The sequence below is a fragment of the Eumetopias jubatus genome, unplaced genomic scaffold (assembly GCF_037043125.1).
Source record: "Eumetopias jubatus isolate StellerSeaLion01/CBP00866 unplaced genomic scaffold, mEumJub1_p1.0 scaffold_16, whole genome shotgun sequence".
Taxonomy (NCBI): domain Eukaryota; kingdom Metazoa; phylum Chordata; class Mammalia; order Carnivora; family Otariidae; genus Eumetopias; species Eumetopias jubatus.
This window is the reverse complement of record NW_028274822.1, coordinates 34,008,056-34,031,426: the sequence shown is the minus strand read 5'-3', so window position 1 is coordinate 34,031,426 and position 23,371 is coordinate 34,008,056. Positions and strand designations below refer to the sequence as shown.

Below are 23,371 nucleotides of genomic sequence, written 5' to 3'. Positions count from 1 at the left end.
TTACCCACAAAAAGATACTGATCTCTTAGTAGTAGCAATCACATGCATGCACGTATGGATGCATGTAAGTGCACACAACTTTTTTGACCCAGTTCTCTTTCAGTTTGCCTCCTTTAATCTTTCCTATTTTTGATGATCCAATTTGGTGAATGAGAAGCAAGTCTCTGGCATCCACTTTTTCATCTCTTACAGTGTGGCCTATCAGATCTTTTCAGTCTGACTTTTTCTCCCACCTAGCAGAGGATACAAGTAGCTTATCTTTTCAAGAAGAGAAATAACTCCTTAACAATCAACACTTGTAATATTTTTCTCATCTTTCTTGACTCTCACCATACTTGATTCTGCCCCTACTGCCTTGAACTTCTCTCCTCCTGTGTCTTTCATGACAGCACCTCCTTCCCACCCTTCCAATAACTTCTTTTCCTACTCTTATCTTCTAAACATATTCCCCGTGGTCAAGTGCTAGATTAAGGTTAGTTCTTTGCTCTGGTCCTCTTATCTCCCTTTCTTATGATGAGATCCTACTCCTAATACATTCTGTTTCTTGAGAGGTGCTAAAACAAAGAGGTTGGAAGCATGGATATGGCAGATGGTCTGGTTCAAGTCCTAGTTTGACATGTTTTAGCTGTGGAGCTTTAAGCAAGTCACTTAACCTGTATAACCTCACCTTCTAATTTTCAAAAAAAAAAAATAATAATGGCTATATCAAAAGGATATTGAGAGGAATAAATAAGAAAATACATGGAAAGCACTTATTATTGAACCTGACACGTAGTAAATTCAAAATAAATTGTTTCATCCTTTTCAATTCACAGCATCACCCATTCTGGTTCATGCCCTCATTACATTTCCCCTAACACATTACAGTGACCTTTTTCATATAGAACCTCTTCATTCTCTTGCTCTCTCTGCCCACATCCCCTATTTCTCTGTCATCCTGAACTCCACAGTTGGAATTTTCTTCCTGAAACACTGCTTAAATCATATACCACCCCGATCCCACTCCTTTTTACTTAAAAATCTATATTAATTCTCCACTGCTTATAGAATAAAGTTTAAGTAACTAGCTTAATCTTGAATGCCTCCCCCAGCATGACATTAAGTTCCATTCTCTATTTTCTACTTTCACCTTGATATATCCAGTGTTAGGGTAGAATTGGTTTCACCTAATGTTCTTGGAACATACCATGAAATTTTTGGTATTTGTGATTTTGTTCTTACTCTGTTTTCTACAGGCAGTAGAAACATCACATTTACTCCTCTAGAAATATCAGGAATGTTTAGTGTTCATCCCAAAAGTCATCTACAGAATCATTTCAGTTTATGGATAACAAAACTTCTTACTTTAATTCAATATCTCTGCTGATAAACTATAAATCTTTCTAAAGGCAGAGATTGATGTTTATTTCTTTTGTATGTAATTTAATAATGAACACATCCCTGGGGCTTTCTCAATGTTTTTTGAATTAACAAAAACTTTTTTTTAAGATATATTTATTTATTTGAGAGAACACATGCACACGTGAGCGGGGCGGGTAGGGGAGAGGGGAGAGGGAGAAAGAGAGAGAATCTAAAGCAGACTCTCCGCTGAGCACAGAGCCTGAGGTGGGGCTGGATATCATGATCCTGAGATCATGACCTGAGCTGAAATCCAGATCGGACACTTAACCAACTGAGCCACCCAAATGCTCCAGAATTAACAAAAACTTTTATTCAGCAGGTATAAATTATCTCATTTTGGAGAACTGTTGTTGGATAAGCAGTTTCAAATGTTTTCCCCACATATAATGCCATCCACTGAATGCCTTTTAATTGGTTTCTTACTTTCACCTTGCCATCTACAGACTGTTTTTGACTCAGCATCCAGGGTTGTCCTGTAAAAAGGAAGGGCAAACAGTGCATCTCTTTGCTTAAAGTCCTTCAGGGGCTCCATTTCTCTTAAAATAAAATCTAAAGTTTGTACATGGTCCACAGAGCCTTACCTGATCTTTCCCTTCCTTATATTTCTGACCTCATCTTCTTATGATCCTCCCTTGTTCACTTACTCCAGTCATTATTGGCCTTTTTACTGTTCTCTTGGCAACCAGCCTCATTTCTGAGTTAGATCCTATGCATTGGCTATTCCCTCCACCTGAAATCATTTCCTGTAGGTATCTACATGACTTACTTCCTCTTTGCCTCCTAGTTTTTATTTTTCTAACACCTTGTCATTGGGTGCTGCCCTGACTACTTTACTTAAAATGAAGACTACTCCCCACCCCCCAGCACTCCTGATCTCCCTTAATCTAGTCTATTTATTTATATAGTACTTATCACCTTCTGTAACTATTTAATTTACTTAGATTATTATTTATATTATTTATTTTTTGACCCTCTACCACCAGAATGGACACTCCATGATGACAAGGATTTCTTTATTGTCTTGTTCACTGATGAATTTCCAACATTTAGAAATTTACCTACCTTTAATTTGTGCCTAGTGAATATTCGCAAAATGAATGCATTGAATAGTTGTGTCAATACATGTTTTTGTTTTTGCCTTCCTCCCCCTTTTACTGTATATTTCTTTCAGAGAGGAACTCCATATACTAAATATCAAAATGCATACCAAGAGAGACAATCAAATAGACAGATACACTGTTTACAAGGTATCTAGCATCTGGATATTTGTAAAGTTATGGATAACTGATCACTTTTAGCTTCTTGACTGTGAAGAAACTAAAGCCCCATCATGTTCATCCTTTAATCTGATGTACTCACAATAATGGTTGCTTTAAAATGCTGATTCTTTTTATTGACGAGGGAACTAGAGCTCCATAGATGCCACTATGGGAGTTTTTTCTCCCCAGCCATACTGGCCACAATGATGTCAAACAATCTTATTTGCTATCACATTCAACTTAACCATGCTCAAGTAGATGTGTCTACAAAGTAAAATCAAGGGTTGAGCAAACCATCCATTTTTTTTACAAATTTCAAATTCACTATAAGCTAAAACATTTAGATTGTTGAAAATACAATAGAGTTACATGAATGATGACTTTAATTGCCAACTTTATTTGTGTTATTCATAAACACGATTAATGTGTTTCCAATATATGTTGTAAATTGATTAGTGGCCAAATCAATGATCTTACTAACATTTTCGAAATTGCTTTTTTGTTCTTATTTTATTCATACCAGAAATGATTGCTACCTAGATTTATAAGCATTAACAATTTACCAAATTATTAATCATTACCTTATTGAATGAATCTTGACATTATCTCTTTATTTATCCATTTATCTACTCATTCATTTAACAAATATTTATGCCACAAAATGTTCATGACACCCAGGATACATCAGTGAAAAATCTGACAAGAATCTCTGTCTCAAAAAGCCTGGGATCAACATTAATTCAGAAAGAAATCATTATAAAGTGATATATCATGATAAAAAGACTTTTTACTTCTGCATGACAATATTATACTCAGATTTTCCAAATCCCATGTTTGACAAACAAATTTATGAGAAAATGGAAGCAAAGATCTATTGCTATACATAAAACAAAGAGAAAGATCCTTGTTAGGATAGTGGAATCTAAATTTTAAAAAATCCAAAGCAAAATCCAGTAACAATGAAAAATATATTTTATAGCTAGAGGCTATTCAGTAACATTAAGCCATTAACAAGAAATAACTGTCATAAATCAATATGCACATAAAAATATAGCGTATATTTATATATAATTAAAAATTGGTAGAAATTCAAGATTTTGAGGAATGAACACAGAGAATCATATAGTTTTCAGAAAAATGGATAAGAGTAAGTGAGTAAAAAACAATATTAAGGCAGACTTCTGCTTCTGACCAAGACTCAGTAAAATAGACCGATTTGCCCTCCCACCTGAAATTTTCCAAAAAATTGGAAAAAAAGTATGAAAAGTTGGTTTTACAATACTGGACATCAGGCAAAATAGTACAGTGATTGGTGAGAAACAATATAATTGCACAAGCTTATTTTCTTGAAAGAGTTTCCAGATCACAGCACAAGGAGATGTCACCTAGGTAGACTTCCAGGAGACTCCCTGGGTTGAGGACAAGCATCTAAGAGACCAAAATAGTTATAGTGTATAGGACAGAATACCAGAGAAGAGCTATCTAGAAGCACAGAGACAGAACTCCAGAGGGCTCTGCAGAGGATCTCATTTGAAGATTCAGCTAAGTAATGATCAATGCATGTGTGTAAGAAAACTTCCCAAGTTTGGGGATATATTCAATAGAAAGTATTAGAGGTTAGATTTCCCAGTGCTTACATACAGCCAGGGATAGTGCCTCCTCCCCATTAAACTGGCAATTCTCCTGATTCACAAGACAATAGGTGAGTACACAGAGAGGGTCTGCCTAAGTAGTGGGAAATAATTAGCCTTAGACTAAATACTGCTCTGGTTCCACCTAACAAATACTAAAAACAAGACCAAAAAGGATCAAACAGATTGCAAATAACTTAAATGCCTCCTAGATGAAAGCTTAGGAAGAGCAGTAGGAATAGAAAAATATCTAATACCTATAAGGTAATATTTCTGTTGTCTGACATCCATTCAAAACTTACCAAGCATGCAAAGAAGCAGGAAAATATGACATATAATGAGGACAAAATTAACCAATCAAAACCAACCCAGCACTGACATAGATATTAGAATTAATGGATAATGACACCAAAAACAGTTATTATAACTGTATTCCATGATCAGAAATTTAAGTAGAGAAAAGTAAGGCATTAAAAAAAGAAAAGACCCAAGCTAAACTTCTAGATATTTTAACTCCAATGTTTGAAATGAAAAATATGCTAGATGTGACTAACAGCAGAGTGGACATTAAAGAAGAAAACATTAGTTGAATTTGAAGACAGAATGAAACAGTATGAGGAGAATTGAAAAGTTGAGTGGGTCATCACTGAACTGGGGAACAACTTCAGGAGGCCTAACATGTATGCAGTTGGAGTCTATAAGGAAAGAGGAAAACAGAAAAACTATTTAAATAAATAATGACTCCAAATTTTACAAAGCTGATGAAAACTATAAACCCACATATCCAAAAAACTCAACACACCCCAAGTACAAGAAAGCACCAAACAATTTCATAATCAAATTTGATGAAAACTATGAAACCACAAATCAAAGAAAATCATCACACCAAGAAAGCACCAAGACATATTATAATTAAATTGCTCCAAACCTTTGATAAAGAAAAATTTTAAAGCAACCAGAGGTAAGAAATGAACATTTCAAACAGAGAAATAAAAATAAGGATGATATTTTACATCTGTTGGATGGAAACAATGCAAGTGAGAAAATAGTGGAGCGACACCTTTAAAGTACTGGGAGGCTGTCGGGGGAGAGGGAAAACTGTGAGCTTAGACTTCTATACCCAGAAAAAATATCTTCTAAAAACAATAATAAAATAAAGATTTTTTTTTCAGCAAAACAAAAGTAAAACAAACCAACTAAGGAAAAACAAACAAGCAAACAAAGAACAGTTATGGCTAATAAGCTGACAAGTAATACAGTGAAACCATTAAAAATATTAATTTAATTGAAAAGAAGTCAGGAAAAAATGAAAAGTAATAAAGAAACTAAAGACATACTTCTAAATAACCCATGAGCCAAACAAACTAAAAAGGGAAATTAAAAAGTATCTTAACTAAACAAAAATGTTCACTAAATACATCAGCATTTTTGGAATATTGCTAAATCACTACGTAGGGGAAATATATACATTATACACACAGAAAGGAAGAAAGGCAAAAATAAAATAAATGACTCTAGCTTCACCTTATGAAACTAGAGAAAAAGGAGCAAATGAAATCCAAGGTAAACAGAAGAGAGGTATGGATGAATCTCAAAATAATTCTGTTGATCAAAGGAAGCCAGACTAAAAAGAGCACATGGAGTATGATTCTATTTATATAAAATTCTCAAAAATGTCAGTTAATTGCTAGTGACAGAAAGCAGATTAGTGATTGAGTCAGGAATGAATTATAAAATAGTATAAGAAAACATTTAGGAGTAGAAGATATGTTTTTTATCTTGATTGGGTATGGTTTCATGGTGTCTACTTGTCAAAACTTATCAAATTTACACTTGATACGAATTTTACTCTAGGTCAATTATACCTCAATACACCTTTACAAAAAAGAGATAGTGAGAATACAGATAACTTGACCAAGACAGATTAAAAGTCTGACTTGATTTTTATGTAGGATAAAGCATTCATCAAAAAAAAAAAAATCACATTTATTTAAAACATACATTAAAAATGTATAAGAATTAAAGACAAAAGGCAAAAGGCAGACAAGAAAGCTCAAAGATTACCAGAGTTTAATATTGGACCAAACTCTCTGACCATAAAATAACATTGGAAATGCTTCACAAAAATGTAAAGAGAATCGAAACTACGTTTCATATATCTGTTAAAAACTTGCATATTGGGCGCCTGGGTGGCTCAGATAGTTAAGCATCTGCCTTCGGCTCAGGTCATGGTCCCAGGGTCCTGGGATCGAGTCCCACATCGGGCTCCCTGTGGGGAGCCTGCTTCTCCCTCTGCTTCTCTCTCTCTCTGTCTCTCATGAATAAATAAATAAAATCTTTAAAAAAAAAACAAAAAAAACTTGCATATTGCACACCTAATACATGCCAGCACTTCAGTGGGTTAATGGGCTCTAAGTATTCTCTATTACATTAAGATGTCAATTATAAATTTCCAAAACATCATTAACAAAATAAATATTTTGGTGTTCTATAATCATTCTTTGATTATCTTTTGTCTTTCATCTTATTTCCCAGCCACATTATAAATGCCCTTAATATCACTTACCAAATCTTCTCTCTCTCAGGTAGGAACAGAATTGAGATACTGGAAGGGTTTTGAAACCTATTTACTGAATCTCGTTGAACTAAAATTATTTCTAAGATTATAAAGATATAAATAAAAGTATAAATTAAAAAAGTATCCCTTTTTCTATTACTTTTCTTTTATTGCTTATCACAAAAACAATACTCTCTTAGCTCCTCAGTAAATGTTTTGTTGTTATCATAAAGACTGTTGGAAGGGAATTTTAGAGTTTTCTATTCTAGAAAATTCAGAGTATATAAAGAAAGTTCACAGTGATAGTCTGTATTACATAATTCTCTCTACATAAATATTACTATTAATGTTGAGTTCCTATGGACTTTATTAAATTCAGTTCCAGCATTTATGGTAAAAAAACAAAAACAAAAATCCTTGAAAATTGTTATATCCAAATACTGAAAAAAATCTCATAAATTGGCATTTATAGCATTGGTAAAGTTTACAGAGGTTTAAATTTTACTTTTTCAGTATACCAATCATGAAAGATTTTTGAACACAACCTATGTTCTCAAAACTATAATGGCCTTAGAGTAGATACAAAGAAATATAAAGCATTGTCTTTGCCTTTAGCAACTTTCTAGTTGTGGAAGTAAAGATAAAACACATGAAACAGGAAAAATAAAATAAAATAAGTGTCTACATCTAATAAACCTTAGAAGAGAAGCATCAATTCAGGCCTGAAGTCTTCCTTTAAATGTTGAGGCTTGAGCTGGATCCTAAATAAGATTAGATAAGTAAAGAGGAAGAAAGAAGACATTCCAGAAAGGGAAAGAGTATCATGAGCCAAAGAACAAGAGTATTTGGGGCCATGAATAAACCTTTAAACAGTTATTGTAATGTACTCAGGGTAGTGATAAATAAGGTCCTATGATCTAGATACAACCATTTTATGTAGCAGTTTGAACCATAACGCATAGAAGTAGGACTTGATGGAGTTGGTAATAGGGAGTTATCGAGGGTGCTTGTGAAGAGAAAGAAGGGTTGTTTTGTATGGTGAAGATAATAACTATAGTTATTCACCTAATATCTATTTTCTCCTTTCTGTAAGATATCCCCAAATCTGTTAGGGATAGCAAGTATGCACAGCTAAAAATATTACATTTCCCAGTCACCTTACAGATAAAAGTGGCAATTTGACTCATTTCCAGCTAATGAAATGAAGCAGATACTGTTGAAGGAGCTTCTGTAATAAAGAACACCAAAACCTCAGACCTTGGAATATGTATTTACAGATAATAGGTGTCATTATGGGAGTGTATGAGAAGAACACAACTAGAGTATTTGATGTGACCAACATTCAAGTGTTGAATAGATGCAGAGGTGTTTTGGAAGGCACAAATAAGAAATGCATGGAGAGAGAGAGACTAACCGTGGTGCCACAGGAATGAGGGGTAGAGAGTGAGTCAGGAGAGTGAACAGTGTCATATTCAGAAAGGTCGTGGAGGGCAAGAAGACATTGGATGTCCCAAAATTCCAACCAAAACAGGAGACATATCCATCTGGACATGTGGGATCAAGCCATAGATTTGGAGAGATAAATTCAATTTTCTTTTTATATTAATTCTAGATTAATATGTAAAGACAAAAATAAGCTTGATAAAAAAGAAAATAAATGAATGCCACACATAGAATTGGATATATCTATCCCTATAAAGAAATATTGGCTGAGGGTGGACAGGCTTAGCACCAAATTTCAGGTTTTGAGAATGAAATGGTTTTTCTAGAAGGATGAGAGAGATGTATTTGATTTGCAAAATGAAGTCAGTGACTCCATGCAATATACATTTTTTGGTACCTACTCAGTTTAGGAAACTAATCGAGGAACTCAAGCTATAGAAAAAGACCATTACTTTACATCAGAAAACTTACAATCAAATTTTTATATATCATGAAAATTGATATGTAATATGAGTAATTACTACATTATGGGCAAGTACAAAGTACTCTTTGCTTATATGCATACATAAATATGTCTATTTTTAGTGTGAATATAAAATGTACATCCAAATGCACATCCTTGGAGACATAGGCAGATTTTTTTTCAAAATGCTTGGTTCAACATAGATACAGAAATGGCATATATTTTTATATGTGCATAGGAACATATAAATTGAAGAGGTAAAAATGTATAAATTGTATTTAAATCATCACGGACAATAATTGATCTTAGCAGGGTTGCATTTAGGAAAGGCTCTGTAACAGCTAGGATATTTGACTATGTGTAGAATTTTGTCATATATAGAAAGATTTGAGGTAAAAAAGAAAAAAAGTACATGTGAAATATTTTTGTCCCACCTCAAGGGTCAGAACTTATGGGTCAAATAGATTTATTTTGCCCATTTAGCTTAATCCTAATAATAAGTATGCATATATTACCAGCATTTTGTGTGTGTATCTATTATCTATCTATCTATCATCTATCTATCTAATATTTAAGTAACAAATGTGAATATATAACATTTAGAACCAGAATTTTATATATATGGAAAACCAGGGATATAAATATATAGTTATATGGATATGGATATAGATAGATATAGATATATAGGAATTGGGAAGTTCACTAATTGATTTGATTGATACAGCCTTAGTTGCTGAGTGCGACAGTGTTGAGATGGTATTAAAATAAATAAGGAATTGTTCAGTGTCAGTATGAATATCATTCAGAAAAGGAAATGTTGACTCTGTAAAGATAAAGCAGCTTCCTACACATTGGTGTAAAATTCTTGGTCCCACTGTTTAGTATTTTCACTCATAGCTGATACAAAACTAATCTCAAAAGTGTAAGTCCGCTGTGTTTTTTTCTGCTATCCTAGGATAAAACTTCAAAGAACTTTATTTTTCATGACAAAGAGACAAGTTTCAATTTTACAATGGAAATAGCAGTGCTAAAAACAAACAAATAGAGGGTATGAGGAGAGAGGGGGGTAGAGGAGGAGGAAGAGAGGAGAATGAGGAGAAAGAAAGAGTGTGAAGCCAGGAAAATGGGAGGAAGTGAGGCTGGTTATCTCTAATAGGGAACACTTTCTTTGGAGCTGCTTTGTAGATCAGAATCAACACAGAAGCAAAAGCGTGGAAAGGAGAGATGTGCAGAAAGAACATGTGATATGCTTTGGTTATCACTTGTGTTTAGGAGATGAAAGGGCAATTTAGGGTGAATAAGGTTCAAATCCCTTGGACTGATTTTGAGTTGTAATGAGTAGCAGATAAGAAAAATAACCAAATCCTTCTTATAGTTCCTGAGAGAATGTAAGGACCTGTGTTATGACAGGCAAAGAGAGGTGACAGTCAGCTTATTTTTCTCATCTGACAATGAGACATCTTTAGATTTTTAGAGACATCTATGGATGCTGCTTCTTGTTGCCTTCTTACTCCCAGGAACCACATTCTGTGCCACAACAATTTTAGAGAAAACCAAAAACAAAACATGTTTTAAGCCAGTCATCAAAAAAATTGAGGCAGATGCTTGCTAAGCAGTTGTTTTGAAAAGACTTGCTGCAATACTTAGACATGTTAAGTATTTATGCCATCCGAGCAAGCATAAAAGGACTTCAGGGGGGAAAGGCTCCTGGGTAGAAGCTGGTGCCTTTTTAATAGACAGAAAAAGTGGTTTTAGAGGAAAACCTAGCTCTGAAGTTTTCACATTGTTAAAAGACCTCAGCTAGGGCAGCAATTATGTCACCATACTATGTGAATTTGTTTGATGTAATTTCACAGTCCATCAGAAATGAGAGTCACGTTCAGGAGACGTTTATGTAATGCTGAAGTGGAGGATGCAACAATGTGCACAATGCAAATATTTATCCATTCTTCACGGTTGGCTAAAATACATCTCTTAGACCAGGGGTCTCAAAGTTGAGTCCATGATCCCCTAGACATACTCAAGACCCTTTCCAGGGGGAGTGCAGAGTCAAAACTATTTTCATAACAATCTTAAGATGCTATTTACCATTTTCACGTGTTGACAGTTGTACCAACAGTGCAAAAGCAATAGTGAGTAATAATGGTAATGCCTTAGTATGAATGAAGCAAAAATTAAAATTTTGAAAAACTTGTATGTGCCACCTTGAACTGAACAGCTTCGTAATACTTAATGCTTTTTCCAATAAGATGAATGGTAACATAAATGAGTGAATTTACCAACATTTGGAAGATCTGCAAAGCTCAGTAAGCCAATTATTTTCCAAATGACTAATGCACGATTTTATAAAATTAGGCACAAGCCAAAGAGTCAGTCAAAAAACAAGATATGTGAAAGAATTTAGTGGAAGTATGCAAAGCTCATTGGTATACTTTCACATTCCCTACTGCAGCTGACCTTTAAGGAAGGACAACTTGTTGAGTTTTGGTATAGTATAAAAAAGATGCACAAATGTCTGAAAAGGTCATTAAAACACTCCCTCCTTTTCTAACTCATATTTATTTATTCTCATTCATATTTGAGTGAGGCTGGCTTATGTCATAGGCCCCAACATAGAAACTTATCTTACAGCCCAATTGTAGAAACCTATATGAAAATCCTTGCAAAAAGGTAAAATAGTGCCACTTTGTGCGTGTGTGTGAAGGAAGATACAAAACTGAAATGACAGGAGAACTCAAGCATTTGGAGGAGGAACAGTTCCTTCTACCCACATCAATATTTCTTTCTGGAATCATGTCTCACATGGTAGAATAACATATGATAACAATAATGGCAAAGTTGACTCCTCATTATACTACATTTTAAAGTGGTTTAAGAACCACTACTTTAGGTCATTTAAGGCATTTTGGTGAAAAGGCATAGGCTTCAGAATCAGACAAACCTGGGGGCAAATACAGGCTCTATCACTTATTGGAGTGGGTCTTTGGGAGCTTCATTTTCATGAGTTTCCTTAACAGTAGAGTAGGCTTAAAAATATTTCCATTATATGGTTTTTGTAAGAATTAGACATGATCTAAATAATGTACTTCATACAGAGACTGGCACATAGTAAATCTTTAATTAATAATGACTATTTTAATACATATTTTTTATAGATCTTTGGCTAAATATGGATACAGATATAGGCATCATGTAGGTTTTAAAAGGACTATAAAATACTTTTTATTTCCATAAATCGTATTCATATCAATATGACTGGGATTGTAGAAACAGCTTTGACAATGAGATATTGACAAAACATAGGATAAGTATGTAAGTGAAGAAGTGCACCAGAGCCAAGTATATGAATTATATACAGGAATTTAGTAGTAAAAATTACAAATAACTTCCTATGATTGATACTAATATTTTAAGGTTATTCTGGTGCAGAGGAGTATGTGGCTGAAGTATAAATCAATGGAAACACAATATACTCCAACTTAAGTTAACTGGTACTTTGAACCTATGGAGTCTGAAGAGAAGTTTCTATCCCACAACCATGTATTTAAAAACACGCAAAAATAAGAAAACAATTAAATATGACTGGGAAAAAAAGTGCCTGGAACTGAGGCTATCGTTTTCTTTTGCAAATCTTCTCCTAACCCTGTGTTCCTTCTTATAGCTCCTGGGACAAGATCCTCAGCTTTCCTGCCTCAGAGCCACCACATTCCACATTGTCACCTCACAGATACTCTTCTCTTCCATGGGATTTACTTTACCTACCACTCCCTCTTTTCTGTTGTTCTCAAAGCACAATCCTGCCTCAGGATGCCGCTCTGTTGAACACTCCATCACTCCCACCCAACACTGAAGTCCCCCACACTCTTGTCCCCCTTATTTCCAGAGCCCATCACCCATCACACCCCTTTCTGCCCACCTTCTACTGAAGTGCAAGTCCTTGATGGTCCTTCAGATGTTGTACCCTTTCCTTCTTCTGCAACCTGCCATATCGCATTCCTTCTCTTTGACTGTTCTTCTCACTCCTCATTTCCACAAGATGAAGCTCAAATAGCATATCTTCCTAAATTATCTTCCGTGATACCCATCTTTCTCTGTAAATTGAATATATTATCGCCATGTTCTCTAGTCTCCCATTATACTACATATGAACAATTTTTATGGTACACATGTCTTCCTATCATTTGATTATTATTTGAAAAATGTATTCATCTCCTAATCTAGGGTGTCCCAGGTTCAATTGCCACCATCACTTATGTTGACTAATGCCAAGAACCTTCTAATTGGTCTCCATGCATCCATTCTTGGCCTCGTTTAATCCATTTCCTACTCATCAGCCAGAGTGATCCTCTTAAATTATAATCAAACCACTAAACTGCTCAAAACACTTAAGTGGTTTCCCATTTCACTTAGAATAAAATCCAGATTTCTTAGCATGGCCTGACCTCTGCCTAGTTTTTCAACCTTATCATGAGCTCCTCTTCCTTGTTTCCTCTAGTCCACACCATGCTGAGCTTCTTTCAGTACTTTGTACACTCAAAGTTCTTTCTTTCTCAGGAAAAGAAGGAAGAACTAAAGCTATCTTTTCTGCTGAAACACTTATTCCCTCACTCTTCATATAGATACTCTTAATCATTCTTAATATCCAGCTTAAGTGTTAGGTCTTCAGAAAGTCTTTCCTTGAAGACTTTTCAGCCCCTTACTTGTTTCTTATATAGTACTTACTAATTTATACTTTAAAAGTTTATTTTGTTGTATTTGCGTTTGTATGCCCTCCCCTACTGGAACATGGGTTCCATTAGGGTTGGGAAACATGTATACCTTGCATTTCTATCGCCTAGCACAGTGCCCAACACAGGGCTCAATAATATTTGTTGAACAAATAGATAATTAAATGGTATCAGTTGGCAGAATATTACCTTTGGTCAGTAAGCTCAAGGTCTCTTAAGGGGAGTAAATAAAACCTGACAAACAATATTTGTAAGTTTTAACACCCCAAATTCATGAATTTGAAAATTGTTCCTTGAAAAGAAATATGTTAGAGCTCTTTAGAATAAATTATGATGATTCTCCAACAATTTAGGTACTCTTAAAAATGTAATATAATGTAAACTTTAAAAAGAAATATACTGATGATGTTTTAAATACATATAAAGAAAGGCACTTTCCAGAAATTAAGCTGATATTTCATTTTTTAATAATGTTTATAGGAGCATATGGCAAATTTATCTGGATTTCAATGTATGTCCCTCAGTATCCACACCTACTTCCATTCTTTTAGATGCACAACATACTCATTTTATTTCTTAAAATGTGATCTACCTTTTCTTCTTTAAATGTTAAAAGTGTTAATAGTATTATTTTCATCACAAGAATGAGGACCTACTTGACTTCAGTTTTCCTTGACCTTGAAATTCTTTCTTCCTTTGTGTCTTTCCTCACTTTTTCCTTTCTTCTTTACTTCCACCCTTTCTTCCTATTTCCATTCAGGAAATTCTTCATCCCTTCCATATTTTCTAAGTGTCAGGTCTGCTTAAATAGTATGTAGATACATTGGTAGATACTAGATTAGGGCAGTAATTAAGAAGTTGCTAAGCATTATTATAATACTTATTATCACAGTCCTGCATTAGTTATCTCAATATGCCTCACACACTTTAATTTTCTTTTCTTGTCTGCCCTCTGATTCACACTTTCCTAGATCCTTTTTATCATGGTCTTGCTACCTTTGTGGAGTTATTTTTACCACCTGGGGCCTCCAAGATTATGTGTTTTGGATATTTCTTTGGGTATATCTGACCTAGAGACCTTCAGTGTATCAGTATTTTCAGTAGTCACTTAGGCACCACCTCAGAGCCTCTTAGTTTCACCTGTCTCCAGAGTCCTGAGCCAGTTGTTTCTTCCTCTCATAGTTGCAGTAACCAGTATTGTAAGCTTGGACTGACTTCACCAAAGCCCTCAACCCATGGTCATGATTATGATCATGATGAAACTGTGCCTCCAAAGGGCTCTGCTGGGGACTGATATGATGCAGTCCCACTTGGCCTCCACACAGGCTTAACTCTGAAGTGTGTTATGCATGCCCTGCCTCTTGGGGATGAGACTTTGACCAATAGAAAATAGTATCTGAGAGTCAATTCTCTCTCCAGCCTAGGGAACTACCAACTTCAAACTATGCAACAATTTGTTGGGCAGTGGAAGACCATCTATAAAATGGAACAATCAGTTTTGTTTGGTAAAAATCAGAGATCAGCCCTGTCAGGCACTGTATGTTGGCTATCCCTCCTTCCTTTCCTCATCTCCCTTTTCCTCTTGTCTCTTTGGAATTTTCCCCACCAATTAAGAAATAACACATTAGTTCATTAGTTTTTGCTTCAACCTCTACTTCCTGGGAAACTCAGTAGTGACAGACATGCCTCTTTTTTTTTTGTTTTGGTACATCTGTGATCTCATATTTATACACTAAGCACCATATCCAACAACTCTGCCTGTAATCTACTAAAATGTAGTAAGAGACACAAGGCTCAGATGTCAAAGTGATGGTTCTCCATCAACAGTGAAACCAAGGAAATGAGTCCTGCTCATGTATTTGATCCTTGGAGTAGACATGAATATTATGCTAAAATCTTAATGAGTACATTCAGTGGTGAGCTGGAAATCATTCACAGAATTCTTGATACAGAGAGTGTGTTCATTGGGTATTTCAAAATCTATTTGATATCTTACTTCTTTTATAGAAGCTTCTTAGACACCCCTACCTATACCAAATAATCTCTTTTTTGAATGAGATAACCGGTCAGTCCCAAGTTCAATTATAGGAAGAACTTATACATTATAAATAAATAAGTGAATGAATAAGAACTTATGGATTATAAATAAAGAGCTTATACATTATAAATAAATAAATAAATAAAGTCATTTATTTAAGACAGTGTTTTAACTATTACTATACACCAGGCAGTTTTTTAGACATTGAGTATGTAATGTAGAATGAAACAATCACAGTTCATATTCTCATTGAAATTATAGCCTAATGAAAAGGATGGCTCTGTACTCCAGAAAAATAAAATATTTTAGGATCTCCACAGGTTTCAAGAACTTGTGTACTCTTTTGTTTTATTCTCCAGTTGTATTTCATGTAAACATTATAAACAGATCTTTCACTGGATTATTCAAAAAAATAAAACAAACAAGCCAAGCAGATCACCATATCCAGAAACATTAGTACAACCCTTGGGGAGAAATTGAATTTTGTCTGATCCATCACACATCTGGGAAAGGAAAATAAGGTTGAATCTGTAATTTGTACCACAAGACTAGTTTAACAATAAAAAGGAATAGTAATATGGTGTAATACCACAGAGACTGGGACACAAGGTAAATGTAGCCTAGAATATTTGCACCTCTTCCCTGGTGAATGGGAGCCCCTATCACCACCAGAAAACTTTATATGCCTAGCCATTACCTGAAAATTTTCTTCCAGACAGCTTCCCATTCTTCCATTAATTCAAAACTTCAAAAGCACCACGTTACATTTCATTCACAAATTGGGTAAGATATTAAATTAGGGAGTTGATATCTGGGATACTCAAGGTTGTTAGACTTGTCATAGGCAATATAAGCCACGCCTCTCTCACATGTACTGGGATACTCTAGTCACAAAATATGGAAAAGCTTCTACCCACACATACCTCTTCATGAAGGTTTGCACAGTGAGATTCAGCCATAATAAAGACACTGACAGCTAATAGCACTTACTCAAAATTAAAATATTGATGACAAAGGGTACGAACACAAGCACAGCACATATTTCCTGGGCATTTCCAGTCACATCAATCCCCTTGAACCAAAGGCCTCCCTTTGTCATAATAGATGTAATTACTTGTTATAATTTTATGTAAATGAGAAAGCTGATAAATTAAGCTTTAAAAAATTCACTGCACTTTTATCATTTTACTTAATGAAATAAATTTCCAAAATTTACAGTTCCTTTGAAAGTTCTTAAAATACAAAATGTTTGTTATAGTTCTTTTCTGACAAAACAGTGATCTTTAAATATTTTAATGTAAAAATAAATAAACTGATGTGGGAAACAGAATGGAGACCAATAAGTGTTATCACTCTAATTCTAAACCATTTAAATAATGAACAACATGAAGAATACAAAGGTATTTTTCATTTGTAAATTGTGTGTTGTGTCTGTGAGTACACATGTATACACACATACAGTTTTAGAACTGTGACCTTAAGAGCTAGGACAGGGAATCAGATTGACTCTATAAATTACAAATGTAAGCTTAAAAGTGGGTGTAAGAATGAACATCTTTTTGGTTAGAGGCTATTAGGAAGCAATAATAAATGTAATTTGAATTAAATGCACTAAATAACTATTAGAGCCCAAATAAACCAAAGCAATTCTGAGAAAGAAGAACAAGGTTGGAGGTATCATGCTTCCTGATTTCAAACTATATTACAAATCAGTAGCTATCAGAACAATATGGTAAAGGAATAAAAACAGACACACAGTTCAATGGAATGGAATAAAGTGTCCAGAAATAAACCCATGCATATATGTTCAGTTAATTTTTGACAAAGGAGGTCAAAACATGCAATTGGAAAACGATGGTCTCTTTAATAAATGTTGCTAGGAAAACCAGATATCCACATGCAAAAGAACTGGACTCCTATCTTATACACAAAGATAAACTTAAAATGGACTGATAATTTGAATGTTAAGACCTAAAACCATAAAACTGCTAGAAGAAACATAGAGAAGAAACTTCTTGATACCGGTCTTGGCAATGGTTTTTTGTATTTGACACCAAAAACCAAGGCCAAAGAACAAAAGAAATAAGAGGAGCTACCTTAAATTAAAAAGCTTCACAGGGAAGAAAACCATCAAGAAAACGCAATTTATGGAATGGGAGAAAATATCTGTAGACCACATATCTGATAAGTGGTTAATATCCAAAAATACAAGAAACTCCTACAATTCAATAGCCAAAAAACATAACCCAATAAAAAAATGGCAAAGGACCTGAATAGACATTTTCCAAAGAAGACATACCAGTGGGCAACAGATACATGAAATGGTGCTGTTCAACATCACTAATAATCAGGGAAATGCAAATTTAAATCACGATGGGATATCAACCTCACACTTGCTAGGATGCCTATTATCAAAAAGACAAAAGATAACCAATAATGGCAAGGATGTAGAAACTTCTGTACATTGTTGGTTGGAATGTAAACTATTATAGTCACTAAGGAAAACAGTATGGAGATTCCTCAGGAAATTAAAAAATAGAACTACTATACGATCCAGCAATCCCACTTGGGTATATATATATGAAGGAAATGAAATCACTGTCTACACCCCAATGTTCATTGCAGCATTATTCACAAGAGCCAAGGAATGGAAACAACCTACCAGTTCGTTGACAGACAAATGGATTAAAAATGCGGTATGTACAAACAATTGGTTATTATTCAGACTTACAAAAGGAAATCCTGCCATTTGCCACAGCATGGGTGAACCTGCGTACGCTAAGTGAACTAAGCCAGACAGAGAAAGACAAACGATGCGTGGTGACACTTAAATGTGGAGTCCAGAAATAAAAAATCTAGCTCATAGAAACAGAGTAGAATGGTGGTTGCCCAGCGCTGAGGGGGTGAGAGAAAGAGAGAGAGGCTGGTAAAAGGGTACAAACTTTCAGTTATAACATGAATAAGTTTTGAGGGTCTAATGTATACCATGGTAACTGTAGTTGACAATACTCTATATTTTTAAATCTTTAGTAGTTTTTTAAAGTATAATTAATGTACAGTGTTATATTAGTTTCAAGTGTACAATATAATGATTCAACAATTGTATACGTTACTCAGTGCGCATCTAGATAAGTGTGCTCTTAATCTTCTTTATCCATTTCACCTATCCCTCCACCTGCCTTTCTCTGGCAACCACCACTTTGTTCTCTGTATTTGAGTCTGATTTTTTGTTTCTCTTTCTTACTTTGTTTTTTTATTTGCTTTGTTCCTTAAATTCCACATGTGAGTGAAATCATATGGCATTTGTCTTTCCCTGACTGATTTCACTTAGCATTGAACCCTCTAGATCCATCCATGTCATTGCACATGGCAAGGTCTCATTCTTTTTTTTATGGCTGAGTAATAGTCCATTGTGTGTGTGCATGTGTGTGTGTGTGTGTATGTGTACCACATCTTCCTTATCCATTTGTCTGTTGATGGACCCGTGAGTTGCTTCCATGTCTTGGCTATTATAAATAATGCTACAAAAAACATAGGGGCTCATATATCTTTTCAAATTAGTGTTTTTATTTTCTTTGGATAAATACCCAGTTGTGGAATAACTGGGTATTATGGTTGTTCTATTTTTAATTTTTTTGAGGAGACTCCATACTGTTTTCTGCAATGGTTGTACCAATATGTAATCCCAGCAATAGTGCACGAGGCTTCCTTTTTCTCCATCCACATTCTCGTCAACACCTGTTATTTCTTGTGTTTTTGCTTTTAGCCATTCTAACAGGTTTTAAGGTGATATCTCACTGTGGTTTTGATTTGCATTTCCCTTATGATTAGGGATGTTGAGCATCTTTTCATGTGTCTGTTGGCCATCTGGATGTCTTCTTTGAAAAAATGTCTCTGCCCATTTTTTAATTGGATTATTTGTTTCTTTGGTATTGAGTTGTATAGGTTCTTTATATATTTTGGATATTAACCCCTTATTAGATATATCATTTGCAAGGATCTTCTCCCATTCTTTTTGTTGCTTTTTTGTTTTGTTGATGGTTTGCCACCATGCAAAAGCTTTTATTTTCGTGTAGTCCCAGTAATTTAATTTTGTTTTATTTCCCTTGCCTAAGAAGACATATCTAGAAAAATGTTTGTATGGCTGATGTGAAAGAAGTTACTGCCTATGGTTTCTTCTAGGAGTTTTAGGTTTCAGGTCTCACATTTAGATCTTTAATCCATTTTGAGTTTATTTTTGTGTATGGTATAAAAAAGTGGCCTAGTTTCATTCTTCTACATGTAGCTGTCCAGTTTTCCCAGCACCATTTGTTGAAGAGACTGTCTTTGCTAAGAGAGTAAGAGAATAAAACCCAAGTGCTCGCACCAAAAAAAAAAAAAAAGTAAAAATATGAAGTGAAGTGATGGATGTGTTAATTAACTTAGTGGTGGGAATCCCTTCACAATGTATATGCATATCAAATGACCACATTGTATACTTCATATATATTACAATTTTGTCAATTATACCTCAAGAAAGTTGAAAAAAAGAACATAATAAATATATTATAGTATATTAGAAGATAAACAATGCTAATGCTCCTAGGAAGTATTATATAGTCCGAGTTTACCTAATTCCTCACTCCCTGTCAGCTACTCTTATCAGCTTTGGCTTCTGAGACACCAGACACCACCAGAACTTCAAAATCCTTTCCTGGACAGTCAAAAACCACTGTGACTCGTCTAGAGCATACTGGGAGGGCTGTGGGCAGCCTTACAGAATCACTTCACTCATGTGGAGGTCTCATTTTTATAATGTCTCCTTTACCTGGCTCCTTCACTCCCCTATTCTAGACCTTTAGAATTTATCCAAATCCCAGGGACTCTCAGGTTCTACAATTTGCATTAGTGAGAGCTCACTGGTGGTTAATTGAGGATGATGAGGAGGAGGAGACAGACCTGCTTGTTATTATCTACCATCACTGCTGGGTCTTGGCAGAAAGGAAGGCCGTGTGGCTGACAGAGGTTTAAGAAGACCAAGCACACAGGACTCAAACTGGCAGGACCTCAGTGACCTGCCTTCCTATCCAATATCTACTCGTGGCTGGAATAATTAAAACCCAGGAGAGAGCCAGCAGGATGGATAATAGGACTTGGTAATGACTCTCTTTGTTTCAACAAATTCATATAGCAGTTCCTGAATTTTAAAAAGTACTGTGCAAATCGATTCGTTAGCTGATAAAAAGTGAATAGTAATTAGTTTATAATAAAATGGCCCATTTCCATGCTGGCTGATGTGTTGCGGTGGGGGAGGAATAATAGGATTTCTGAGGCCAAACTCACACAGGTAAATCTTCTGTCAGACTACCTCAGCAAAGTTTATGAAGGTTAATCTTGCCAGATGGATCAAAACTCCAGGTTTTGCACTAATATTCGTTCTAGGGGCCAAAAGGTTTTTCTTTCCAACCTTTTTTATTTCCTGTCCCACAGCACACTCCATTAGGTAATACATCAGTGTAAATTTGTTTGTCCTCTCCCTTGCCTTCATAATCAGAAGGTCCTAAAGAGTTCTGCTTTGACATAGAAACGAGTTTCTAGAATGCTGCAGGGAAATACAGCTAGTAATAATAGTAGTAATGCGGGATGCCTGGGTGGCTCAGTCATTAAGTGTCTGCCTTTGGCTCAGGTCATGATCCCAGGGTCCTGGGATCGAGCCCCACATCAGGCTCCCTGCTCAGGCAGGAAGCCTGCTTCTCCCTCTCCCACTCCCCCTGCTTGTGTTCCTGCTCTCCCTATCTCTCTCTCTGTCAAATAAATAAATAAAATTAAAAAAAATAATAGTAGTAATGATAATATGAGTTACTATTTATGTGGTTTTTCACATTAACCAAGCAATGTAATAATTCCTAAATAGATTTATCTGGATAAATGCTCACAGTGACCTTTTAAGGTATATATTATGCCAGTGTTAAAGATTAAAGGAAAAAAAATAAGGCTGAAGTCAAGTGACTTGTTTAAGGTTCTACAAATAACCAGTGCAACAATCAGAATTTGAACCCAGAGCAAATTGGCTCCAAATTTTGTGCTGCTTTTACAATATTAAACTGTACCTTTGTAATAAAGTAGTGCTTGAATTCCAAGTGAACTTACCTAGACTTAAGTAAAGCTTAAGAAAACATTCTGAATAATAACAGAACCTAGTGGGGTTATATCATATGAACCTTCATAAAGATGTTGAAAGCATTTGTAAAGGGTGATTAGCCATGCACTCTGGAGGAAGATCCATACATATTTCATTAAACAATTATCTTAAACATAAGTACATATTGTAAATTGTGACTGTAACACAGCAGGATTGTTCTAATAACCCACTGGGATCTAGGACATTGGCAGTGGCTCCTTGGAAGAAAATGCTGTGCTTGGCGAAGACATTTGTGTCCAGAGTTGTGGCAGTGACCAGTGGAATTTATGTCACTCAGCAATATCTATAGAGCTCAAAGCTGAAAGTTGGCATGCAGTGGTCATGTTAGAGAAGAGTGGCGATCACAGTGGTCCCTCTGGCAGCCACATGGGACAGGGAACTGGCAGCAGTCGTGGTGTGATCCTGAAGATACCGAATAACTAACTGAGTGATAGTTAAGAGGTAGTTTGTGAGTACATGTGAGTACTCTGGTAGGCTCCTAAAAGCACCTGGAGGGGTACTTTTCAGGAATTCAAAGTTCTGACTTGGTAGGCATGGTGAAAACCCTTGAAAAACAGATACCATTAGTGTCATTATATTTGTAATCACAGCCTGGTGAGGCCGGGAAAGGATAGATTGCACATCATTTACATAGTCAATTACATCAGATTCTTATATCCATGCACAAAAGGCAGCACCTGTCTGGAGAATAGGATACTAGGTTCTCCTCCACACTGTTCAATATTGCTTTTTTCATTCTCCTATTATTGTATTTTCATTTCTGGCTACCCGGTTCTGCTGTAAGCATTATTTCTTTGGATACATTATCATTTTCAATCACTCTGTGATCAATTGTTGCTGGTTTTGGTGATTTGAGTAGTTCTACTCTGATTATTTTACAATATACTTGCAATGTACATCAAGGGACAACATTATTTTCCAAGTTTGTAGACAGGAAAATGCTACTGTCCCTATATGCTTCCATTTCAGTTTCTCCTACATGGAGGACAATATATCTGACATCATCTGAAGACTGGAAAGTCTTTATGCTCTGTTCCCCAGGCCTGCTCATGTGTATTTCTCCCTTAGATGAAATTCTAAAACATGAAAGTGCCTCATTCCTTTACAGGGCAAGTTGCCACCAGGATAGGGAATTATCCTCTCCTGCCCTTCCTCCACGAAATTCCAAAATCCACATCAGGTCAGAGAGTTGCTTGTTTTTCCAAAACAGTGCAAATACCCACACTGTGAAGAGTAGTTTGATTCTGAGATGACATTGATGAGAAAGTGGCTCATATTTCCTTTGAGAGTTCATTTTCTGGGTCTCCTCTTTCAGATTGGTCAGGTGAAGGGACTGAGCCACAAATTAGCTTACTCATTGTTAGCAAAAACTAAGTTTATCTAAAAGTACTCAGTATAGTCATAGGCACATGATAACTTTGAAGTAAATGCCTATTGGTGAGCTGACATAATTTCTTAGCATAAGGACAACATAATATGCTTGTAATATTTTGGAACTTTTGGAGCATTTTCAAATAAAACCTTGTGATTATATGTAATATAATAAGACAGGTATCATTAGTCCAGCTTCATAGAAAAGGAGACACAAGAAGCTGGTTTTGTACACAAGATGACAAAAATAATAACCCTAGTTTTGTGTCCAACACAGTGCATTGCATGTACAGTTTTGGT

General features: G+C 35.3%; 1 pseudogene; it reads left to right on the top strand.

The window, feature by feature from the left end:
* The window catches only part of LOC114204984 (small ribosomal subunit protein eS7 pseudogene), a 173,345-nt pseudogene that overhangs the window by 36,740 nt on the left and 113,234 nt on the right, over nt 1–23,371 (top strand).